The 25,961-nt window shown below is 40.5% G+C and overlaps 1 pseudogene across 1 annotated transcript in view; it reads left to right on the forward strand.

Moving 5' to 3' along the window:
• The window catches only part of LOC149804520 (uncharacterized), an 82,898-nt pseudogene that overhangs the window by 38,425 nt on the left and 18,512 nt on the right, over positions 1 to 25,961 (forward strand). The window contains exons 4-5 of the transcript XR_016413984.1: positions 2,873 to 3,141; positions 7,524 to 7,688. The product of XR_016413984.1 is annotated as an uncharacterized LOC149804520 (transcript). The remainder of the gene's footprint in view (positions 1 to 2,872; positions 3,142 to 7,523; positions 7,689 to 25,961) is intronic.

Consider the following 25,961-nt stretch of genomic DNA (forward strand, 5'->3'; position numbering starts at 1 on the left):
GAAAGGTTGACGGTCGTTTGCCAGAGTGATGTTGAATTGCTTGTAGGGCAAAATGGCACAACGACCTTGTTTACCCAAGACAGAGCATTTGACAGAACCGTCCCACTACTTCCAGATAATTCACGACAAAATCAAATACATGAAACAAGTGAACGTCCTTCGTGAAGACTAGATCCTGGTCAATTACGAAGAAGATCTTGACTTTGTATATGGCCGACGAATTTGGAAATGTGATCATTGCAGCCTACGTGACATGCTTGCTTAAAATTGTACCCTGCTTTAAAACTATTAGGAGGCCATGTGCTGTATTTTGACATGGACAGTTGCATCTACATTGATCGGCTGGGTTACAATCACCCTGTCATAAAGAGAGACCGTTTAGGAGCCTGGACAGACGAGCACAGTGACGACAAGATTCTAAGTTTTGCTAGTTGCGGTCCCAAAAATTACGGCTACGAATACCGGGACCCACAAGGAGAAGTGCACACCTAGTGTAACGTTAAAGGATTGTCTCTCAATTATCGCAGTAGTAAAGTAGTAAACCTTGGTGTGTTGAAGGAAGCCTTGCAATATGGAGAGGATCAACGTTTTCAAGTGAACACCTACGAGCCTCACAAGATTGTATGTTTACCCACACACCAAATCGTCACTCAACCAATACAAAAACTGTATCAAATTGTGTACCAGAAGCTAGTACGGCTTTCCAACAACTTCACTTTACCTTAGGGACACGTCGATATTTGTCAGCATATAAAAATGGAAAACGCCTAAGACCGATAGTTCATTGAGACTTCAATTGCCAAGCGAGAAAAATGAATCTTCAAGTTCGGTGATTCTCAAGTGGGGTGCGATTCTGTGCCTTGCAGTGGCAGTGATTCCGTACGCTGTGACCACAGCTATTCAGCAGGATATCATGAGAACTTCGCTATGACTAATACTACTACTACCACTACTACTACTGCTTATACTACTACTACTACAAAATCTACCATGGAAAATGATGAAAGAAAAGTGGCCTAAATATATGGCAGGACATACTCCCGAAGAATTAGCCAGAGCCAGATTTATCTACTTGATCGAAGGTGATACAGACAAGTGGTTCAGTTGTGATGTGTCACTTTGCCAGTGGGAGCAGAAAAATTCAGCTTACCTAGAACATGCTCGAAGGTCACTACACTGTAACTACCTACATTTAGTGAGACCCCAGTAATTTCTTGATGGATACTTTACAAGAGAACATTCGTGATTTGCCTGTGGATTTGAGAGAACGCATTTACCGAGAGTTTGTAAAAATACAAGTCAAACGCAAAACACAATTGCATACTTTACGTCACCAATGGTTAAACCACTGGTACTTGAATGATATAAAAGGACTGATTTGCATAACCGATGTTGGAACCATTGGTACATGAATGGTATAAGAGGACTGATCCATTTCAAAGTGTTCCATTGTTCAGACATTGATGAATCACCTGAGATTCATAACGTTTTGGATGCCACTCATTCTACTTATAAGGTGACCATAGTACATCGAATTCCAACGGAAGAGTTGGAGGATAACAAAATCTTTTACAAATTTTCAAGAGGAAACCTGTGCGGCGTGTGTTGTGTGGGTTAGTGACTAAATGATTTTGTACGGTACTGAACTAAAACCGTTTATGTTCATAAAGTAAAATCATTACCTTCAACAAAAGAGGGTATAAAAACTTGCTACCATGCTACGACCTTTATCATTAGCAATACATCAATTGACGTGGCTCGAAATCAACGTCACTATTCAGATTGTGGTGGATTACCAACACTATTTAGGAAAACTGTATCCAATGAATTTGGGTGTTCGTGTGGTGTGTATCTTAGAGACTTCCTTTCTGGGATTTCGTTTACCAGCCGATTCCTTGTGGGCTCATTATGATCTCTACCTCAAAGTACCACTAAAAACATGATTGTGGTACCTTTAAATGTATACGAGAGTCTCATTCTGTTAAAAGCCGGTTTGGTACGTCCCCGACTGTGGCTGTCCCCAAGAAAGGTAAAGTGTTGGCAGAGTGAGATTGGGTGCGAATTGGCAATACCGAACGCACTTTCAGCAAAGGTGACTTACCCAACTGGACCACCGAATTGTTTCGTGTAACTGAACAAGTGCGTGGCCGTCATCCCACTGTCTATAAATTGGAAGACATGAACGGGGAAGTGTTAAAAGGAACGTTTTGCATGCCCGTGTTACAACGAGTAACCAAAAAAAGAAGACAAAGTTTTCGAGATCGAAAGCATTCTCGATAGAAGAATCCGAAAGGAGGGAAAACATCATGCCAAAGAAGTCAAAATACAATGAAAAGGATATCCGCCTAGTTTTGATTCATGGATCGACGTTTCGCAAGTCAACCATCATGCTCTTCAACACAGCCTCAACCACCACAATGGCCACACCTTCTCCCAGTTCTTCTCTGCAAGATCTACAAAAGCAACCCCTGTGGGCGTGGTGTGGAGAACGTGTGCCTAAAACGCAAATCATCTTTTTCTGCCAAATATTTGTAGCGTATTGCGTCATCGGTGCTGCCATTGCCAATTTTAGTTTGCAAAAAGGAGACAAACAATTGTGGACCATTTGATTGAGCAGTTTCATCGTTACCTTCTCCCCAATTCTTCCCTGTAATACCATAACGGTAACAAAGGGAGTCTTGCGTCCAACGTCAGTCACCCTTCCAACAGTCATCACCACAACAATATCCCTCTTTTGAACGCTCCTCTAACCTCCAGTGACCCCTCAAACAGCAGAACTCTGGAATTATGAATAACCATATTTACTTAACTTTACCCAGTGACAGTTACATGGACACTCCACAGTACTTCTATATATTGAAAATTCCTGCAGGCTATTATTTTAGCGGTCAACATCTGGTGGACACAATTGATGCCAAATTGAATGTGCTGTTTGGTAAAGCATTGGACAAAACCAAAGGAGGTGTCACCATCGAGTACCATACACTGGCTTGTCGCCTGCTGATCAAATTTTTGGAGGCCAAAACGTTGTCCATTCCACTGTGTCCTGAACTGTTTGACATTTTGGGTGGAGACCTCAAGATGATCAAGGGTCCACTCATACCACCCATCAGCAACAACTTTAAGTTTTTTCGATATACTGTAGAACAGAGCCAAGGATTAAATGTGATCTTCGTGTACTCTGATGTGGTGGATTACATCGTGGTGGGACACACATCCGCACCGTAACTGAGAGTCATTCCTTTCAAAGTGGATTCTGCCACGACCAATGACGAGGAAGGTGGAAACATCTATCAAGTTCACCGCGAATCTGTACATCCTCTTTATGTACCCATCAGTAAGTCTTATTTCAACACTGAAAGCTTGCCAGTATCTTCTCGTGGGTCGGTGGTTCTTTCCGTGGTTGTCCCGGGTTCTTCCTCCACCATTAATACTGGCCGCCATGTATAGCCTATCGTGTGCTGAAAAATGGCGTTAAACCCCACAACAACAACAACAACAAAAATTTCAACACTGTCATCATTGCTATAATAGGAGATCTGGGACAAAATATTCCGATCTCCAAAGATAAAGTTAAGGTGAAACTCCATTTTCTAAAACGATTCTCTAACGACTCGTAAGTCATGTATCCTGTGTACCGAGGCGTCGTTCGACAGCGAGGACATGGTTTTGGAGATATCCTGAAATCTGCGTTTCTTTTGGTAGCCCTTGTTTTGAAACCGATGGTGACACGAAGATTACCCGCCATGAAAGATTCCGCTTTGAAGCAGGGAACATAATTTTTCCAAAATCTCATCATCTTCAAACAAATCTCAAAGAGAGCACGCAAAAATGTCTTGCTTCAAACTGGCAAAGACATGTTGGGCCAACGAGAAACTCCTATAAATGCCCTGGAAACTGGTCAGTCAGGCATTCCTGCTTCCCTGAAACCACAGCAAGGACAAGGCAGAAAGAGACGAAGACACCCCTCCAGAGGACTTCAAACACCCAGACCTAGAAGGACAAAGATAAAGAGAATTACATTTTTTTATTATTATTATATAACAGAGAGAAGAAATGATGCACCGAGAGTCTTGCGAATGTTTCAAGTCGGAACTGGATCTGTTTGCCATGCCATCCACTATGATGACGACGCAAGAATCCCAATGGGTAGAATTTCGTCCTCTTTGACAACCTCATAGAAACTGAAATCAAAAGACAGCCCGAAGATTACATCGATTCGAATAGCAGTTACTTGTACCTTAAAGTCAAAATGATCAAAATGGACGACATCGATCCGAAAGCCGATGATATAGTAGTTCCCGCCAACAATTTCATGCATTCCTTGTACAGCGAAGTGGATTTGTACTTGAATAACAAACTAGTCAACAACAGTATGGATACTTGCCCTTACCGAGCGTACCTGGAAAATCTCCTCACGTGCGAAAAAGATGCAAAGAACATTTATCTGGATGATTGCTTCGTATGGAAACCTAACACAGCGGGAGACGACAAGTTTAACGACACAGCCGTGACAGCAGATGACGATCCTCACAATGCGGGTTTTAACGACCGTCGAAAGAAAATCCTGCAAGGACGTAGTTTAGAACTGATGGATCGTTTGCATTTGGATATGTGGTTGCAAGAAAAGTATTTGCTGAACAGAGTGGATATCGGCCTGAGAATGACTCCGAGTAGTACCGTTTTCCATTTGATGGCCCATGCCAACGAGTACAAAACCATCATCCAAGAAGCCAGATTCTACGTAAGACGCGTGGAAGTGTTGCTTAAAGTGGGAAACTACATCAGTCACACTATGAGCAGAACGACCGCCAAGTATCCGATACTACGCGTGGAAGTGAAAACATTCACCATTTCTGCTTGACTCCGATCCAAGATCGAAGATCATCTGTTCTAAGGACAATTACCCAAACGTTTAATCAATGGTATAGTCAGCAACAAATCCCTCAATGGAGCCGTCACTGCCAATCGTTTCCAGATGATGCAATACAATGTGTCGAAGATCGAAGTCAGTCTCTATGGCAAAACCTTATGTACCAGACCCTTCGAAACGAAGTTTACCGAGAAGAATTACTTGAGATCGTACTTGATCATGTACGAAGCCACGGGACAATTAGGGAAAAACAGCAGCCACGGCATTTCGTACGAATATTATGCAGAAGATTACTCTTTGTGGGTCTTTAATTTCACTCCAGACCAAGGCAGCGACGAGGGACATTTCCACCCTATAAAATCTGGTCAACCACGTGTAGAATTTCAGATTTCAGAAGATCTAACGCAGGCGGTGAACATCATCTTGTATGCCAAACTCGACAACACTCTAGAAATAAACAGTTTGAGAGAAGTCATTCCAGACTATTAGAAGCTATGAAGGACTCCTATTCCTCCTTGAGTGGTGGATGGCAGGATATCTTGGAAGCAGAACCAAAAGACAAAGACGAAGAGGTGATGGTCATGTCCAGATGGCCAGAACAAGAACAATATTTAGCCTCCTGTTTTGCCAAATACCTGGCAGAAACAATTACAGGGTTGACCAAGAATGATTGCTATGGATATCAAAACAATCATCCCAGCCAAATTTAACACAATAAATGTCTGATGGTGAGTTAAGAAGAAAACTTGGACGAGTATCTGGATGACGCTTGGGGTCTCATTTCAGAAGAAGCAGTGTTGCTTCAGTGGTATAAAAACTTGCGTGATCATTCCACCCCTCCATTGACTGCTCTGGAGGTCCGTCACATCGAATCTCTCTTGGCCCAGGGTACAGAGACCAAGCGAAGAGACGATTACTTCACACAGATTTTCAAGGAAAGAGTCAGGATTGAATTCATGACTTAGCATTACCTGTGATACAAGAAATCAAACAAAACGGAAATCTGGGAATCATGTTGTGTGTGCTAAAGATGAACGGTCTCATCGCAAACCTAAAGACCATCAAGCTTATGTCATCACACGGACGACAGTCATCTACTAGGAATCTACTGGGTAGCCGTCTACTTTCCCCATGATGAATGTGTGTAGTATTTTGATTCGTATGGATTGCCACCTTTGGAAGACGACATCATCGACATTATGAGAAGAAAGGCCCAGACGACACGATTGGACAATGAGAACTTAAAAGGCACAGATTCCATGGTGTGTGGACGATATTGTGTCTATTTTCCTCATCAACGCAGTCTTTGATATCCCTTAGGAAAAACAATTAGTGACTTATTTTGATCCTGACTCTTCTAAAAACGATGAAAACGTAGATCGATGGTTTTGTGACCATTATGGATATCTCTTGTCTTTAGTCAGGTAACGTAGTGAAAATCAATGGACATATGACCTCCATCTGTGGAAGTCAAACTTGACTTCATAACGTTGTCAACCTTTTCAAAAAAGTTGTTATTGTATGGATTGTTATATTATTTGTTGATGGTTTATTGGTTGAATAAAATGTTATGTTTTGAATAAGGTGTTGTTGGTTTGTTTTAAAATATCACTATATATGCTCTTTGACTTTCCTCTCTTTCCCTCACCATGAGATGAGCTTTAGCATTCATTCCTACCCCGAGAAAAGTTGTAGGGATTTTTTATATTGTGTCCGCGCTCGAGCCATATAATCTGTGCAGTCTCCAGCCTGACCAATCATTGTTGAGTCGTCAACCTATGAAAATGACTTCCAATTTAGGTAAACTGAATGAAGCCCACGTGAAGTTACATTGTATCAGGCATAACCTGATACACAGGCCTGAATATATAGAGAATGTCCGAATTTTAAAAGTGGCCCACGACCTGACAGAAGGGGTCAAGAGATAAAATCAAGAAGAAGCAAGAAGAGTGGCCCGAGAAGTATAGACTTCAAAAACAGCAAAGAGAGCAGCAGCAGCAAGAGCATCGGCATTAGCAAGAGCCAGACAGAGGCTTTGTCTACTGTCGAGTGGACACGAAAGAGTTCTCCTTCTCCTTCCGCAGAAGCAGATCCTATCCCGTGGGAAAGCCTGCAGCCAGACGGTGAGGCAAACTTAGACGATAAGAGATTGCCACAAGCCCAAACAAAACAGCCCTTTTCAAAACAAGAAAAGACATACTACTCTATTGCCAAAATATTTGTCTGTATTTGAGATTGTCTGTAGTTTACAAAATAGACGTGTACTTATAAACACTTCGTTTCCCTGACTTGTAAGATAGTGTGTGTGTGTGTGTGTGTGTGTGTGTGTGTGTGTGTGTTTCAAAGTAATGGGATAGAAGTGTGCCTATAACCACTTAGTTTCCCTAGCTTGTAAGATAGTGTGTTTTTATATGTATGAGTAATAATAAAGTGTGCTTGAAGGTAAAAAGGTGAACGTGTGTATTTCTTTTAGGCGGCTCGTTTCACGTATATGGTTATAATGTGGGTATTGTTAGTTTTTATATAAGGGCTGTTTTCCTTCACGTCGGCGCTTCAGGGATATAAAGCGGAGCATTCGTCAGTCTGGTTACCCATCGTTGACTAGTCAACGTATAAAAATGAGTAGCATCAGTAATCTGTTGGAACTCAGATGCACCTGGAATATGCCAGGCGACTCATGGATGAGTTGCCCATGGAGGCGATCCAGGACGAAGCCAGGAATAAAGAGGAGGAGGAGGAGAGGGAAAAGACGAAAGAGAAGGAAGAGAAGAAAGAAAGGATCCTTCCTCACTTCAAGATTAGACCTCAGTGTGAGGTGAAACCTAAGTCAGGACACAAACACCACTACTACCACCAACACCGCCACCACGTCAGCCACAGCCACAACCACTACTACCAGTAACAATAGCTGCTGTCCCACAGATGGAAAAGTGGGACGAAGAGTTGGAGAGACAACGGCAAGAGTATGAGCCACAAAGATCTCATTATCCCCGGGTCTGGCATAGGAGAAGACAGAGGGAACAAGTATTCACTATCCCTCAGAGTGAACACTGGGACGATGAGGCCACTCATCAACCATCTGTGCTCCCAACCACACGCATTAATTGGGAGAATGATTGGAGTAGGCGATCCGTGTGTGGTGCCCGCATTGAAAGGTGCAGAATGTGTTAGAAAAAACAGCCCTTTTCAGTGCTTTTCATTTTGGCTTGAAAACTGTTTTAGATAATATATCTATTTTAATGTTCTAATTTGATCATTTTCTAACCGCCATTAAGGGGCCGCGAGTGGCCGAGTGGTCTAAAGCGCTCTCCGTTACGGATCACTGCCATCTCACCTCTGTCTGCGTGGGTTCGAGTCTCAGATTCAGCCAATGTGGGTATGTGAGAAAGCTTGCCAGTAGCTTCTCGTGGGTCGGTGGTTCTTTCCGGGGTTTTCCCGGGTTCTTCCTCATCATTAATACTGGCCGCCATGTATAGCCTATCTTGTGCTGAAAAATGGCGTTAAACCCTACAACAACTACAACAAAAACCGCCATTAAATTTTTTCTCGGTTTTATTATGCGTCATACAAACAAATGCATGACTCATTTTGACTTAGGTGATTGGTATTTCTTAGATAATTGCATGTGCACTTTGTACACTAAATTCTAACTTTATGAATGAATCATTATGAAATTTATTGACTTATTTAATTTGATTAATTGCACAGGTGGCTAACACATTATTGGCATTTTGAAATTGTCCATTAGAAATAACTGCACTAGATTTGACTAAGTATGAGCTGGCGTTTCAGGACTCTGTGCGCTTCCCTCCTTGCCTCTCCCGGACATTCGTACTATGACGGAGATGTGGAACAATTATCACCCGTAAAAATTCAGGTGTCCCGATGTGACGTTATAGTCGTGACCAATCACGACGGGCGTCACATTCTGCTTTGGTAGACACCTGGCTCAGTGGAAGAGACTGAAATTTAAACATGAGTGCGTGTTGAATTCATTCCCAATCATGAAAGTCTTACATTCAAGTCGTTAACGACTTTATTAGTCCCACAACCTGACGGCTAAATTAAATAGTGCTCTTTGAGCACATAAATGCGTGGCGGATGTGGCACAATTCCTTCCCCCACGATCAATTAAATAGTCCGTTTCGGAGATAAACCAGGCGTGCATGCCCTTTTGGGCGAAAACGTCTTTAATTTAATTATCAATCAATCAATCAATCAATCAATCAATCGCGCAATTCAACAATGAATAAGTTAACTATGGCGACAAACCATATGGACAAGATGCTTAAATTAAAGGAAGTGGTAGATGATATTGGAATGGTAGAATAGATTTTTGTCAGATTGGAGGATGGGTGTTATAGCCCCCACCATGTGAAGATAGGGATTAACAATTTAAGGAAGGCTAAGGAGAGATTGAGGGAAATGATAAAGGAGGAAAATCAAGAAAAGGAGGAAAAAAAAGGAAAAGGAACAGATAAGAAGATGGACTGAGAAAATAAGAAAAGAATAAGAAAACGGAAAGAGGAAAAAAGAGGAGGAAGATGAGTAGAAAGAGAAGGAGGACAAAGATGACAAGAAGAAGAAGAAGAAGAATGTAGTGGACAAGATAAGGTGTTGTTGGAAAAGAAGAGAAGACAGAAATTGGAAGAACAAGAAGAAGAAACCCCAAGGTCCTTTTCAGAGCCCCTCCACTGCCTCGAAAAGATATCTATCATCTCTTGCCTAAAATTTTGTAGTCGGTTGTATGCTTGTGTGATAGATTTATATCCATAAATATATGTTTGTGTAATATGTCTCTATGTCTTTAACTCTGTCTCTAATCACGTTTCTATGTCTATGACTCTATTTGTCCCTAGAATAACGCGTATTCAGGTTAGCCCCTTGCCACGCCCGATTAAGGTCAGCTACTTGCAACATTGTTGCCATTGTCCAGTACCGTGACGTCACCCCTGTTCAATTCCTATTGTCCGTATACAATTCCAATACATTCCATTTGTTCCATTTCTCTTGATCCCAACCTTTTGTCCGTATATTCCTTGTCCGTATATCTTCCCAGGGGGGTCTAATACTGCTAATTCCCATTGTCCGTATATCGTCCCCCTACAATACTAACATGTTTTTGTCTCCTCATACATTAGAGGTGGTTTGAGATTTCCATGTACATTTGTATGTTTTCACTCTAAAACACTGCTGACTTGCCATCTCGAAACGTGAGTAATTACGTAGCATTTACACCACTACTGAGTTTTCTACTTTCGATTCTAAATTTATTATGTACGGGGCGCACAAAAGGGATACAAGCGGCTTTCATTGAGATCAATCATTTTTACACATATGATAATTAAGGAGAAGCAAAATATTCCACGAGAATTTATATATTTTCAGTGAACTTCGATATTTATTATACATTGTTTGTTACTTAGTTCTTTTTTAATTTTTTGTAAAATTGCAATGTCTGCTATTGTAATGTCACATTGTTTGTTGGACTTAACCTGGTCCAAACTCAAGTTCATTTCCTACTTGACCGGAATTATAGATTTATGTTTTTTTAATTATTATTTTATTCTGTCATCAGCTGAAAATGAGTAATTAAAGTAAGATATCGAGTTCAAGAAATTTTTAAAATCTGTGAACATTTTTGCAACATATACAACAAAAGCACTATTGAGCTTGAACTATTTTTGCTCCTGGATTTTGTTTTAGTTACTGATAAAATTTCAGATCTGTAAAGTGTTTTTTGTTGTTTTGCGTTTGTTGCTTTGTCTTTTTAACCATCTCTCCATATCAGGTTTTTCTCAACCCCACAGTAACCTCACTGGGTTTTCTCTGCCTAATCTCGAGACAGGATATATAGCTATCTGGAATGTAAACTTTTACCGAAGCTGGCCGGATACAGTATAGGTGAGTAGATTTATTATTATTATTATTATTATTCGATTATGTTTTTTAAGTGTTAGTTTGCCAGAAAACGTACAGTTTATATTTAAATCGACTGGAAGAAACTTGCAAAATGACGAATGATATGTACATTTTATTGGATCGTTAATAATATGGCACCAACTTACCTCACATACCGACATTAGTTTCGTCCGAAAATGGCGTTGCATAAGTTCCGTTTTGTGGCGGCAACGGGTACGGTAATCTTAAGATGCAGTGGCAAGGTTGCAGAGTAGCTGGTGACCGGGTGCTCTAAGGCGATCGCCTTTACAGATTATTGACATTTCATCTCTGTCTGACTGGGTTCAAATCTCAAGTTTGCCATCGTGGGTTTGTGAGAAAGGTTGACAGTAGCTTCCCGTCGTGTTCTTCCAGGACTGAATATACTTGCAGCCATGCATAGCCAATCATGTGCTGAAAATAGTGTTATACCCAAAACAACAACAGCAACTTGTTAAGGTTTCAATTTAATTGGCATAATTAAACAATTTGTAAACAGGCTTTAATAGAATATTATTATATGTCACGAAGCTATTTTCTTGCCTGCGTAAAGTTTGTAGTTGAAATGAAAGCCAATGGAGCTATTGTCTCGCAAGCGTAAGTCACATTATGACTTTCATTTGCGAGGCAGAGCATTCGGAGGAACACTTTTTAGAGAAACTGCATGCTATAATTTGAGATATGGTGATGAATTTATATTCATACCGACTTAAATATAATTTGAGATATGACGATCAATTAGTATTCATACCGACTTAAATATAATTTGAGATATCGTGATAAATTTGTATTCGTACCGATTTAAATATACTTTGAGATATAGCGATGATTTTGTATTCATACTAATTTAAATAGCTCTATTTCAAATTTGATTTATGTCTCCCACCAGCCCTGAAGGCACATGTTTTAGTTCTCGTTCGTATAACCAACTTTGTCACGATCATCATTACATAAGGCGGGTGGAATTGGAAGATTTTTCTACTCTTTCACCGTAAAGTCCAAACATTCGCCAAGCTTAGACATGCGACATGTAATGGGCGAGTCAAGGCATGAAAGGTAACCAACTTGTGCTCGAGTTTTGAACGTGTCTTCAGTTTGAATGCATATTTTAGGCCCAGGCAGTGTATGAATAAATAGAATTAACTTCACTTCTACGTACATGAATGGGTTATATTCACATTTGAAAAGGATTATACTTGTTCGTGTCGAGAACTGTTATCAACAGGTAACAAATGACAATGATAAAGTATTGATTATATTTGGGTTGGAATACACAGCATATAAGGTTAATTGTTTTATTTTTAATATCTCACTTTGAATGCATGTGCATTTTCCATGTTTTTAAGTAGAGGCAATTCAACTCAGAATGAAAGTAATATCACAATTAATACACCCATAGAAATGGACAAATACAAATTTACGAACGTATCTTAATACCGTCATACAAGAAAGCTGATATAATTAGAATGAAACGAAATAAATTACGATAAATGGAACACAAATTAATCTGTGGAAAATGTATTAATTTAGAATCATAAACAATGGTACCTTTCACTTCCTGAATGAGGTGGAAGATGCAGCATAAACATCTTGAAAATATAATTAGAAATGAATGAAATTTTTATGTTGACAAATGAGCATTTTTTAGCCACCGATTGTAAAATGGGGTCTAATGAGAAGTCCTCCCCCCCCCCCCAGGTCGACACCACACTTTTTTCTTGGGGGGGGGGGGGCTGCGCTAAAACTCATTGAGACAACTCAGTAGAATGTTTTATATTTGGATTTTATCAATCCTGTCGTCCTGGTTTCTGGAACAAACACCTGTATTTGAAATGAGGTTAAAGATATTCGTGATGACTTAAGATTTTTCATGACTTTGACTTTCATCACTTTGACTATATGGTCAGAAGAGATTAGTTCATTTCATACTGTATAATGTTCAATACTTCATCGTTTTTCAGTTTCCTGTCTCATCATTATTCTCTTACGTTGGGTTAATATTCCTAAGATAGTCATAAAAGGTGTTAATTTTAAATGTCAAATATTTCAATGTTTCTTATTAGTTGTTCGCAACTTTCTTTGCTTATCCTGAATTTTCTTGTTATGCAGCTTTACACATTTTCTGATTGTTTCTTATACATTTTACATGCATAAATGATATCACTGTGTCTCTGGGGTGTTTTGATTCGTGAGTGAGTTTTTAGCATCATCATATTTGTTTCGTGCTAACTTACATTGGCTTCCAAACAATGTTTGACCTCGAACATTATTGTGATATATTTATAGTTCCTATTTGTAAATGATTTGTTAGCACTATCCAAAATATTTTATTTTTGCAGCTGCATCAGAATTTCATTATTCATTCCAACGGCCCAAACGTACTGCGAGGATTCATTTTTTTTTCAGTTAACTAAATTGAATGGCGAATAGTAGAATAATCAATGAAGCATCATCCTCTATAATGTGCAAAGAGAACATAGCCAGGAACGAGACTGCATATGTGTGTTGATGCAGATAAAAGCAAATGAAAAAAGTAGGTCAATTCGCAAAATCTATATGTAGGGTGTGAGCGTGTGTATGTGTGTGCATGTGTGTGTGATTTGGATTTTTAACGTAGCTTTAACAATTTTTTTTAAAATCATATCATTACTATGTCTGCAGTGTGGCAGTTTATAGTGATGTCTAGCACTGTGGAATCATGCCGCAGACATGTAGCATGATCTCTCACCCAATCATATTATCCTGACACCAGGCCAGACAGTCATTACACTAACATCGTAACGATGAGCGAGCGCCTAGCGAGGCAGCTGTAGGCACCAATTTTACCAAGATTCAAGGATAAAAAATAATATAGATTTTCAAAGACGTTACAAATAGAACAAAGTCCATCATGAATTAATTTATATGGTCTTGCCCATCTACCATTTTCGACGCTGAGTCAGTGAGAGGATACTCTAAATTTAGATTTTAAATATCTTTGCTTCAAAGAACAGATGCTGCCAATGTAAACATTTAATCCGAAATTTGCAATATTTACATTAATCAATGCTCGACTATTGTTCTTAAAACAATGCATCCAACGTTCGATTAAACTGTCCGATAGTCTTAATTAAAATAACCGCAAAACGTTTTCATTATTACCGACTTCTTGATTAACCAAAACTTCTTGGAATCCTCATCTTGACAATACATCTTTCAATAAATATGCCTAATAAACTTTATTTGGTTGATCTTCTAAAACGTGCAATAGCATTTTCACTTCAATATTTTTGTGCAAAAATGTAAGCGCACTCTTTCAATGCATTCAGCGGGAATAAATCCACCAACATGGCAGGAATAATTGAAATCGGTTTTATGAGTCTATCAAAATGATTCATGACATGCTTGATTTTAGGATCTAACTTTACAAAGACATGTTTGTAGTAAAAATATCGCTTTATTTTACTAGCTCTGCCAGTGTTGTATGTGCTTCGCTAAAGGAGCAACCAAACGTCAGTAGTATAGGCGGATGCCCTACAGACAATGGGAAAATATATTACAGACTCCCCTTGGGAACGTTTACGGACAAGATTTTTCAGACACCTCCCCCCCCCCGGAACGTTTACAGACAATGGGAATTTAACATGGGAAATTTTGGGACTGTATACGGACAAGGGAAAGTGGGGTTGTTGCATAGGGACAATAGGAATGGAAATGGTGAGGTGACGCCACGGTACTGAAGATAGGTAATAATGTAGTAAGTGGCTGACCTTAATTTGACCAAACAGCGGGGAAAAAACCTAGAACACTTGGCGGAGCGGGACTGGAGGGACATAAAAATATATACCATATACAACATACAGACATAGATTGATGAAGATCAATCTGTCACACAAGCAAGTATAAAACCTACTAAAATTGTTTAGGAAAGAAGGCAAATCTTTTCGAGGCATATGAGTGGCCCTGAAAAGAGCACATGGGTTTCTTGTTCTAATTTCATCTTTGTTTCCACCATCTTATTATTTTCTGTCTTTCACTTTTTGTCCTCTTCTTCTTCTCATTTATTCTTCCTACTGTTTTTTCCTTCACCTCTTCCTCTTTTTTCCTTTCATTTTCTTCTTCCTTTTCACTCTTTCGTCCTCTGTATGTCCACTTCATCCCCTTTCTCCTCCTTTTCTTCTTTGATCATCCGTCTCAGTTGCTCCTTAGCCTTTTTTTAAATTGTTTAATAACATTTTTAAAATGTGCGGACTATAGGCCCTATTTTCAATTCTTACCACCATGCAAATCGTATCCACCACTTCCTGTAGTATCAAGATTTTATCCATATGGTTGCTTGCCATCTTCTTCTTTGGTTATGTCGTAGAATGGTGCGAATGACGGACGCTTGACTTTACATTTGTCAAGCACGGACGTGAAGAAAAACATCCCTTACACTTACTTCACATATTATATACTATCCACACAGGGGAAGAGGAAAAAACATCCCCCAAATCTACTATCCACACAAACTTACGCGAACTCATACAAATCCACAAAATATACTATAAAAAACCAATATTTACTATCCACACAAGAGAAGAGGAAAGAATAAACCCCAAATCTACTATCCACACAAACGTACGCAAACGCATACAAATCCCCAAAATATAATATTAAAAAAACTACAAAACCTACTATCCACACAAACGTACGCAGCTCATACAAACACACACATATAGACACTTACACACAATTACGTCAGGAAAGGAGTGAGTGCTTATAATCACACTACTCCACATTCATATTAATTGGCAACTTAAATAGTCTCTTTTCTAGAGATTTGATTAGCCCTGAGAAGGGTTGTTGTTTTGAACTTCAGATGCACCTGGCTAATGGTTACATCTTCCAGGCCTGGTACCACAGACACAACGGCGGCTCCAGTCATTGTCCCAGCTGACTGTAGTTGCTGAGAGTGCGGAGGAAACTTAAGTGGCCTCAACATCCCAAGCTTCAAGCTTCAATCTGCGGGACCCTGAAGACTTCCCTCCTCCTATTCTGCAGCCGTGGATACTGCCTCCTTACCTCCTGCAGACGCTGAGGCTCCCGCTCTCGCCTCTTCAAATATTGGTCCCATTTCTCTATGTGTGGGGCCATGGGTATCTGTGCTGGTAGTGGCTGTGGTGCTTGTCTCTGTGGAGGTGTCCTCACCATAGGCTTGCCCTCACAGCTCTGTCTTAGCATAAGGTGAGACAGGATAATTTCTTTCTTTTCCTTCTCCTGTTCTTTTTCTTCTCCTCCTCTTCAAGCCTGGCATTTTCCTGGATTGCCTCCATGGCCAGTTCATCTAGGAGGCGTCTGGCATATTCCAGGTGCATCTGGAGTTCAAGAAGTTTGGTGAGTCTGCTCATCTTCTTTCAGTTGGTGAATCAACGACGGGTAGCCACACTGGTGAACGCTTCCTTTATATTTGTGAAGCGCGAACGTGAAGGAAAACATCTCCTGTTACCAAACTTACAAGACCCATATCATTACCCAGAAAAACTCAAACTTGTTCGGAAAATTAATTCAAAATTTATAACTCTTATGATTTGATTAATTGCAGAAGTGGCTAACACATTATTAGTATATTTTGTCCATTAGTAAAACTGGACATGATTTGGAATAAGTACGAGCTGGCGTTTTGGGGAGTACATGACATCCATGGCTGGCTTTCCGAGTACCTTTCCTCCTTTACCACGCTCGGACAACGTACACGTGGCAGTATGTGGAACGATTTCCACCTGCCACAAGACCAGGTGTCCTAATGTGACGTCATCGCTGCCAACCAATCGTAGCGGGCGTCATATACTGCTTGGGTTAACACCTGGGGCATTTCAATCCAACTAAGAAACATGAGTGTATGGTGTGACTATTCCCACTCATGTTTATTAGCCTTTCATTCAGGTTGTTAAGGATTAGTTAGTCCTACACCTGAATGGCTAAATTAAAAAGTACTCTGTGAGTACATAAAAGCCGGGGGGATGAGGTTCCTTTTCCTTCCCCCAGGAGTAATTAAAAATCACGCAGTGCGTGAATAAACAAGTGGTACATGTTCAAAAGAACGAAAACCACTATAATCCAACTAACCAACCAACCCAGAAAAACATGGAACACGCGAATCTAAAAGAAACACTCACTCACTTTTTTCTTACAAACACTAACTACAAACACAAACACATACAATTTTTTGACAAGCTACGTAAACGAAGTGCTTAAATACAAACTTCAATTTTTTTATACATAAAGCAAAGAAATGAAGTGCTTATAGCCACACTTCTATTTTTAACTTATTAACATACAATTGGCAACTGAACTGGTATGTCTTTTCTAGAGTATTGGGGTAGCCCTGAAAAGGGCTGTTTTTTGTGGACGGATGTCGCACTTTTTAATTCGTGAGCATGTCCGGCCGAGGTAAGGAGGCAAGGAACCCGCGCGACGCAAAACGCCACAGGAAAGCTGTACGCCCAGAAACGGCAAAGCGCGTAAAATCAAATCAAGTCCAGTTGTACTAGTGGACAGAAATCTATAGCAATGTTGTGTAAGCCACTCGTGTAATTTTCCTAATCCTGAAAGTTGGAATTTGGTGTACATGGTGTACTTTTAATTTTCCGAAATGTTGTCAATTAGCTGGGTGTCAGGCTATACATATTTGGGTCACTCTGTGTTTATTTTTGGTTTTCACTTTTCATGGTGGTATACAAAGATCGAGTTAGGGTTGTGGGGATAGAGCTTTTATCGAAAGAGGTCATCAATAGCCAAAGGAAGAACCTCATATTAATTGGCAATTTGAAAGTCGATGTACGTTTTCTTCTTTACTCCTTCATTCTGTGTTACCATTTTTCCTTCTTCTTCGTGCTGTTGTAGTGTTTGGCTGTTTTGCTGGAATTTGCTGTTTTGCTTCGACTCGACTTCCATTGCCTTAAATGTTGATGTTTGCAACTGGTTTTTTATCGCCATGATTCTTTGTGTAATAGCTATATTGAATTTGGAAGGTATATTGTGCCCATTTTCGTTGTATAAATTAGTATGTTTGGTCTGAGTATCAGTTTTGAATTTACATGTCGTGTTAATAATTGGGGATTGTGTTGTTGTTGCTTATTTAGTTTTGCCTTGTGTGTGTGTGGGGGGGATGATGACTGGGCTTAGGTCACCTTATAGTCTTAGTATGGTTGGGGCCTAAGAATTGTTTGTTTATTTATATCGTACCACTCTTGTTGTCGCGTGTATCTGGGCCTGATGGCGAGGGTTTGCCACCTTTATAATATGTATACATATTCATGGGAATATATGTGTTATTTTTCTCAGACCATGATGGTTAGTATTTTGTTAGCTGCATGCCTACATGCGAAAAAAAAATTAAAAAATAATAAACACACACACACACACACACACACAACAACAACAACAACAACAACAACAACCATGGGCTTGCGCTTCAGCCAGCAGTCTTACCTTACTGCTTTAGCCCTTCTAGTAATTGTTATAATAATTAATTGTGGTTGTATTTATATGTTGCCATGTTTGTTAATGTGTTTGAGGTACCTTATTATGTTCATGTATGTGGTATCGATGGTTTAGTTGCGTACCTTGTTCACAAATTCAGGTTAGGTTGTAGGGGCATTCATTTTCTTTTGGTAATCTTGGAAAGCGACTCGTTGATTATGGTATCTGGGACAGGTGTTAAATACGTGGTCCAGTATTTCTGCAGCAGGGCAATGTGGACACTTAGTAGTTTGGTTCAGTTCCTTCCTGAGATGTTTCCCAAAACTGTTTCGGAGTAAAGGTTTTCCTGTTTTGATCCTATTGATAATTCGCATGTCCACGATTTCCAGGATTTGAGGTGTCTAGATTATGATTGTGGCCTCTTTTTGCAGTTGGTATGAATGTCTGCCCTTGTTGGTGTTGTCCCAGAGCTGCTGGCTTTCTTGTTCATTTTGCTTCTTATCTGGCTATATATCTCATACACACTGTAGTTAAGTGGTTCTGTTGCATTGTTCAGGAAATTGTATTTCGCCCTTCGGTCAGCTTTATCGTTGCCAATAACATTGATGTGAGAAAGTACCCATAGGATATCGATGGTTTGTTCTTCGATCTACCTGATGGATAACATAGTGTCTTCAAGCACATTTGCTCTACCTTTTGATATGCCAGTCTCAAGGTATTTGAGTACGCTTAGGGAGTCAGTTATAATGATGTACTGGCTGTGGTTTTGGGTCTTAATCCATATGAGGGCTTCATTTATTGCCCAGAATTCTGCTGTGTAGATGGAGCAGCCATCCGGGAGTCTTGCACCAAATTCAACTTGTTGTTACGGCACCACTATTGCAGCAGCAGTTCTGTTAGTTCTTTCGATTTAGATCCGTCTGTATAGATATTAAGAAATCCAGAGTAAGTTTCTTCGATGACTTTCTGGATTTCCGTTAGTATTTTTGGTGCATTTTGTACTTTGGATCGTAAGTTCTGGGCAGACAGATTTATTTTGGGGTGCAGTTTTTCAACGGTGTAGGATCTTTGATATTGTATTGTTCTGCTTGAATTCCGGATAGTTGAAATTTCATCACAGAGTGTGTGTATTTTCTTACCTGTTGGGTGGTTTAAAGCACGTTTTTGCCTGAACGGAATGTTGCACTTTTTAATCATCATTTTGGTTGGGTTGTTATCTTGATGTATTGAGTTCTGGTAGCATATCTCAATATGTGCTTTTCTCGCCTGAGGTGCATTGATAGATCTCCCGTCAGTATTTGTAGCTCCTCGAGTGAGATGTTAGGTAGAGTCCCCGTACCATAGTCTAATTGCTTTATATTGTATGCTGTCCAGTTTCTTAAGCAAGTCCTTGTTTGCCGAGGCACACACTTGGCAACCGTAGTCCAGTTTAGCCCTGATTAATGATTTGTAGAGCATGAGCATAGTTTGTTGGTCAGCTCCCCACGTTGTCACTTTGATATTTTTAGGAGGTTAAAGTCTTGTTGACATTTTTTTTATTAGGGTTGTTATGTGCGTTTTCCAATTAAGTGTTTCGTTAAGTAACAGTCACCAAAAGTACATTTCTTTTACGAATGGGATTGGTGTATTTTGGATGTAGAGTTCTGGGTATGTAGTAGGTTTCCTGTTTGTTGGGGAGAAAAGCATTCCTACTCTTTTAGTAGCAGATATTTTGAATCCATAGTTGTCTGCCCATTTGCTGATGGCGTCTAGGTTTTCTGTAGTTGCTTGATGTTGTTTTGGTTGTTGCGGTTGCTTGCCTTCCATATTTCACTATCATCAGCAAATTGGGACAGTTCGACTAGTTTGTTTGGTAATATTGTTACAGAAGTTGTTGATCATCAGGTTGAACAGTGTTGGACTTATTAAGCTTCCTTGTGGAGTTCCGTTGTCCATAATGTAATTCTCGGAGAGTACATCGCCCACTCTGGTTTTGATTTGCCTCCCCGTTAAGAAGTTTGAGATCCAAAGGTGCATTCTTCCTGTTATGACGAACTGATTGAGTTTGGAGATGAGGCCTTTAGTCCAGACCATATCAAACGGTTTTTCGAGGTCTAGGAATACCGCAATTAAGTGCCTATCTTTTTTCCGTTTGGCATTGAAGGCAAGTTTAATGCTGGCTTCTAGTCGAATTAGCTGATCAATGGTGGAGGGTTTGGTTCTAAATCCACTTTGATTTTCAGTAAGTAGGTGGTTTTGTTCAGGTGGTACCGTAGCCGGTTGTTGATCATTGTTTCCATGACTTTGCAGATGGTGTTAGTGAAGGAGATGGGTCTATATAATGTCACGCTTTTGGTATAGCTATGACCACTGCTTGTTTCCATAATGTGGGTATGTTTCCAGTGTGCCATATTAGGTTTATCATGTCAAGTATAATTCTTTGCATATTTATCGGGAGATTGTTTATAGCTGTCATAGCCGAGGTTGTCTTCACCTGGGGATGTGGTTGTTTTTCGTTAAGTAGTGTATTTCTCCATTCATCGAGGTTGAATGGGTCATTTAGTGGTGAATCATTGTTGGTTTGATCTAGGAATATGTGAGGGAATTCTTCTTCGAGTGCCCGTCTTTGCTCCATACATTTTTTGGTATGATTGTTATTACTGCTGGAATGAGCAAAATGTCGTGCCAGCTGTTCTGCTTTGTTCTGGTTGGTGTCGGTTCCTGATATTTTTGGTGATGTTGTCGGGAACTTCCCTTTCATGGCTTTGACGTTTGCCCAGACTTCTTTAGAGTTAGTATGGTGGTTGAGTGTGGAGCAGTATGCTCACCATGAATTAGTTTTTGCTTCCTTTATTACTGTTCTTGTGTTGTTTTCTTTTTGCTTATATATTATAAAGTCCCAAACTAGTTTTGTGTGTTTAAAACGGTTGAGAGCTTTCTTCCTTTCCTTGATGGCTATGCGGCAATTGTCTGTCCACCATGGTATACAATTATTTTGGATTTCCAGCTTGTTTTAGGTATACTGTTTTCTGCCGCTTCATTTATAGGCTGGGTTATGTTGTGATAGCATTGATTTGCATCGTTACTTTGAAGTTCTTCTAGTTGTATCTTGCTCACGGCTTGTTGGAACAGGTCCCAATTGGCTTGCTTTGTTTTCCATTTTTGTATGTTTACTTCTTGCGTTTTTGGACATTGTATGTATATTTTTATACATAGCGGGAAGTGGTCACTGCCAGATGAACTTTGTTGTAGCACTTCTCAGTCTGTGAGAAGTGCAAGGTTTGGTGTTGCAAGTGTTAAATCAATAGGTGTCAGTTTTCCGTGGATTGGCGTCTATTCTTGTGGGTGTGCCGGTATTTAATATTACAAGTTGATTCTCTCTGCCGTATTTTTCTATGCTTTTACCTCTTGTGTCTATATGGTTACCACCCCATTCAGTGTGGTGTGCATTAAAGTCTCCACAAATTATGATATTTAAACCATTACCTTTGAATAACTCCGAGTAGGTCCGGGTGGGGTTTGTATTATTTCCGCCAGGGTCATATATATTATAAATATGTAAGTTTTTTTGTCCTACTTTAATATTGATTGTTTGATATTCAATTAGGTTTCCATTTAAATTAATTTTAGTGTCTGTTTCTACTGCATCTGTAATATCGTTTTGAACATATATGGCAAGTCCTCCTCCTTTTCGTGCTAACCAAATGTTGACCGCTAAAATAATAGCCTGATGGAGTTATCAAATTATATGTCAACTTTTGAGTTTGTGAGTTCTGTGTTATTATTTTATAATCTACATTGCTATTCAAGTACTTTTGCACGTGCTCGCTGTGAACTTCGACCGTAAATAAATTTTGATTTGGAAGGACATTTAGGATTTGTGTAGGGTGAATGATTTCGACCAAGCCACTTCCTAATGAGCTTTGTGATCCAATTGGATCCTTGTGAAACAGCACAAGGTGTGTTTGGGAAACACCACCATGGAACTGTCTCTGGGTAGCGTCAAGTAAAATTGTTTATTGTGTTCATAATTCTGCTGCTGTCCAAGGGGTCACTAGAAGTCAGAGGAGTGCCTAAAAGAAGATTATTTTGGTGATTGTTGTTGTGGTGATGGTGACTGGCGTTGGGCACAAGATTCCCGTTGTTCCCGTTCGAGGAGCATTTAAGGGAAAGATTGGGAAGAAGGTAACCGATTCAACAGCTCAGAAAAATGCTCCACAATTGTTGCAAACGCAAACTGGCAATGGCTGCACCGACGACACTATACAACACAAAGATTTGGCAGAAAAAGATGATTTTAGGCACACGTTCTCCACACCACACCCACAAAGTATGCTTTTGTAGATCTTGCAGAGAAGAACTCGGTGAAAGAGTGGTCACTGCGGTGGTAGCGGTAGCTGAGGCTATGTGAGGCTGTGTGAAAGGTCATGATATCACTTCTTTTTATAGTCACTTTATGGGTTCATCGTTCGAGAATGCTTTCGATGTCGTACACTTCGTCTTCGTTTTTGGTTACGCATTGTAACTCGGGTAAGTAAAACATTCCTTTTAACACTTCTCCGTTCATGTCTTCCAATTTATAAACGGCAGGATGACGGCCACGCACTCGTTCAGTGACATGAATCAATTTAGTGGTCCAGTTGGGTAAGTAACCGTTGTCGAAATTGCGTTTCGTTTTGCCAATGCGTACCCAATCTCCTGCTGCCAACACTCCACATTCCTTGGGGACAGACACCGCCGGGAACGTACCAAACAGGCGCTCAAAAGCGGTCACTAAGTTATCGGGAGTCACTTCTTGGGGGGGGGGGGGTACGTCGGTGCAGTAAGACGTCGATTTACCTGAGAGTGTGTTGATGCGTTAAACTTATCCACATGCGTTCTTTCAAGGTACGTTGAAAACGTTCCAAAATGCTGTTTTCAGTTTTGTATTCTCGCTGGTGAAAAAATGAATATCACGTTTTTTTAAAATTCTTTTTCGAAAGCTTGGTTCAGACATTCGGTGCCTTTGTCGGTTTTCCATCGAACAGGGTGACGACAGCTTTGTTTAACACCAGTTTTAGGGCACGCACTAACTCAGTAGTCGGTTTGGCACGACCCAGGCAAATTTAGAAAAGACGTCGATGACACAAAACAAATATTTGTAGCCACTAGTGTAGGTGGCCAAATGACAGATATCAGCAAAATCGGCTTGCCATTGATGATCGATGTCTCTACTCGAGTGCGACTTCTGGAAAAATGTTCGTGCAGTAGGTTCGTGTAAAGTGTACGTGTCTTGTTCATGTAACCATCGTTGCACTAGAGGTAAACGGAGACTTTTCTGACGGGTTTTGGTAGCGCGACACAATTTCTGAATTCCTCCGTAATCTGCAGGATGGTATAGATCGTAGTAAATTCTGGCTAATACCTTCTCCATTTGTAATAAGTTACCCACTCTTCGATGATACTACATTGGATGGCACAAAATGGTGGTTTGGAAACGGCTTTACGTGTCCTATGTGCCAAGTCGAGGGTAGTTGTTGTGGTTGAGGTGGTAATGGGATGATTTTGGTGTTCTTATCTTTTTTCACTTCTGGTTTCCCATCTTTTTTTTTCCTTCTATCGAAGGAGGAGTGGACGTCTTTTTAACCCAAGTTTTAAGTACTTCACGTTGGGGAGTGGGGGTAATGGGTAAAAAAGGACGCTGAAGCCGGAATGGGAGCTGCTGACCGTGTTGAAAAGACCTCGTACCTTTTCTTCCTCAGGCATTCGTGGCTCTATGTCTGTCTTGACCTCTGGAGGTGGTGGTGATGGTGATGTACGTTTCATTAGGGTCTTAAAAACGTTCAGAGTTGGCAGAGCTGTTTCGTCTAAAGATTTATGGTGAAAGAGTTGCAGTCGTTGCAGTAGTTGTCCATACTTTTGCGATTTTTGTTTCGGACAAATCGTTGCGATCTATCAACGACTGAAATTCGTGTTGTAACTGGGACAAATAAGGATTGGGAGGCAAATGCGGGGTCCTTTGTTCTTGCCAACGATGGTATGCCATCATTCGTGTGTAAGGAACTAAAGCCAGTTTTCGTCCTTCCATTCGATTTCTGTGGTCACGTCTGAGATCTTTTTACTCCAGAGGTCCCTTTTATCTTCCTGGAAGCATGGGTAGAACACTTCCAAGGAGCCCTAACTTGGGTCCCCCTTTTCTTTTGACAAAAGTTCCTAACAGGGGTATCAATGACGTCTTTGGAGGCTGTTTGAATGAGTTTTGTTTGGATGGAGACGTCTTAAACAGGACATACATGTCCACATGTTTGACTAAACGAGGAGGCAGTTCTTTCCTTTTATTTCCTTTGGGGAGTGAAGAAGGATGTTTTCGGGGTGGGGTTGGGGTGACATCTTTGTCGGTTCCGGGGCACACACCAAAAAAATACACTGATGTCAATGACATGCCCCACACTCTTTTTTATTTTTTTTTGTACTATCGCTTCTTCAAAAAGGTGGCGATGTGTTTCCAAAAAGCCCAAAGAATCCTCCCATTTGTTGGCTCCTCTTTTTCTTTGGACTGCTATGCCTTTTCTGGGGGTGACGTCGATGCTTGGCTAAGCCTTTTTTCGGATGACGAGACTGTGCTTTTCTTTTCCCTTTTCCTTTTTGAACAGGAGAACGACGATGGTAAGAGTGTGCTCTTCTTTGAGGGGACATCTTTGTGCGTTCAGGAGCACAAAACACCGAGACCCATCCTTTGTGACAAGTCTTTTTTATACTGGAATGCGTCGCCACTGATTGTTTTTACGTCGTATCAAGTTGAGGACGGGCATCACACGTCGTATAGTGGTTCGCAAAGGACTAAATCGGGACAGTTGTTGCTTGGACAAATCCAGTAAACTCTGTAACATGCATGATCTCTCTTGGACTTTGATTTTGGGGAAGGTACTTTGTGAGCAGCAGCCATTGTAGCTAAAGAGGAGGAGGGTATCACCGCTAGAGGAGACGTTATAAGAGATGCGAATTTCCATTGTTGCATCAAACGAGGAAGAACGGGTGTCAAATTGAGTTTGGCAGGCATCACCAGCCACGGAGAAATGTAACAACCTGAGGCAACTGGAGACGCGGTCACCGTCGCTGCTGGTCGTGGTTTGCGAATGTAAGGATGCACCCTGGCCGAAGTGCCTCTCTTGCGGATATAGGCTGTTTTCTTGGGGCTTTTGATTTTCTGTGGACTTTTCTTTTTTCTGTGGGCTTTTCTTTTTCTGGGGTTGTGACCTTGTCTTGACACCGTTGCTCTTTTCATCTTTTAAGTTCGTTTGGCTTTTTTGGGCGTGGCTTTGTCTTGGGGAGAATTTTAGGGCATTAGAATCCCATTTTAAGAGGGAGCGAATGATGACACCTCCTAGGGAACCGCTACCTCCAGGTTTCAAAATGATTTGCTTTTTGGTTTGAGTATCGATGCGTCAAGGCTACTTTATTTCGCTCTAAAAAGCGTTTGGTTTGATGTTGAATGTGAATGATACCTTGTAGTAATTGACGTGCTGTCACCGTAAACTATCGTAAGACTTCTTTGAGACTGGCTTCTAAGACACGAGCACGTATTGATTGATTTTTTCGTGACTGATACCTTAGAAGGCACGATTCAATTTGACGGGAAGATGAGACTGAAGGGACGTCATGTTGAAGTTGTGTGAGACAGACCCGAAGTGTCCGAGGTTTTTATACATTTTTCTTGTCAAGTCGACGACGGGGACGTGCACACGAC

The sequence above is a fragment of the Sinohyriopsis cumingii genome, chromosome 2, assembly GCF_028554795.1.
Source record: "Sinohyriopsis cumingii isolate HCF-2022 chromosome 2, ASM2855479v2, whole genome shotgun sequence".
Classification (NCBI taxonomy): domain Eukaryota; kingdom Metazoa; phylum Mollusca; class Bivalvia; order Unionida; family Unionidae; genus Sinohyriopsis; species Sinohyriopsis cumingii.